Source organism: Monosiga brevicollis, genomic scaffold (genome assembly GCF_000002865.3).
Source record: "Monosiga brevicollis MX1 MONBRscaffold_27 genomic scaffold, whole genome shotgun sequence".
Classification (NCBI taxonomy): Eukaryota; class Choanoflagellata; order Craspedida; family Salpingoecidae; genus Monosiga; species Monosiga brevicollis.
Genome location: NW_001865064.1, coordinates 319,806 through 320,813, shown reverse-complemented (window position 1 = coordinate 320,813; position 1,008 = coordinate 319,806).

Below are 1,008 nucleotides of genomic sequence, written 5' to 3'. Positions count from 1 at the left end.
CACCCCGTCGCCCCGGACCGCGTCGTCATTGGCGTGAGCCGCAAGAGCCATGGCCCCGTCTTCGCCGAGCTCTTGCGCGCGCGCGGCGTCGCGCATGCCTTGGTCGTCCACTCCCACGACGGCCTTGACGAAATTAGTCCGGCATCCCCCACCTGGGTCTGGGAAGTTCGCGCCGGTAGCGACGTGATTCAGCACTACGACATTTCCCCGGCCACCTTTGGTCTGCAGCCCCACAACCTGGTCGAGGTCTGCGATTTGGATCTCGAAACCCGCGCCGCCACCTACCGCAGCGTCCTTAGCGATGAACCCTCTGCCGTTCGCGACTTTATCATCGCCAACGCCGCCGCCGGCCTCTACGTCGCTGGCCAAGCAGCCTCCCTCAAACTCTGTGCACAGCTCGCCGTCGGTGTTTTGGAAGACGGCCGCGCTCGTGCCAAGCTGCACGAATACGTCCAAGCCACCCTAGACGCCATGGCCACGCGCAAAGACTCGGTGCCACTTGCATTTGCTGCCCGAGACATGGCACAAGACCCCATTGATACGCGCCAATTTCAAACCCGGGGTGGCATCGAAGTAACCCGGATCACGACCCCGCTCACCGACGTCGAAGCAGCCATCACCGATCTCAGCCAGGATCTGGACGCCAACCTCGGCTGCATGGTTCTCTCTGACTACGAGCAACCGGGGCGCTACCACAAGTGGATGAAGGGCTTTCGTAACCCACCCCTCATGCTCACGAGCCGTGAATACGCCTTCCAGCTCACCGCTCTCAACGATCGTGGCCAAATCCTCCTCCCCGCCATTCGCCGAGAACTCGAGCAGACGCAATACATCGACAACCTCACTGTGGAAAGCGACTTTTTACAGGGCCGCGTCGCCCGTCCCGATCGCCGCTTTCTCGAGGAAGAGCGCAGTCGCCAGCCCAGCATCTTTACGGTCGTGCGCGCCATTGCCAACGTATGTGACCCAGCCACTCACAAACCCCTAGCCCCCATCCCCCAACCCTTG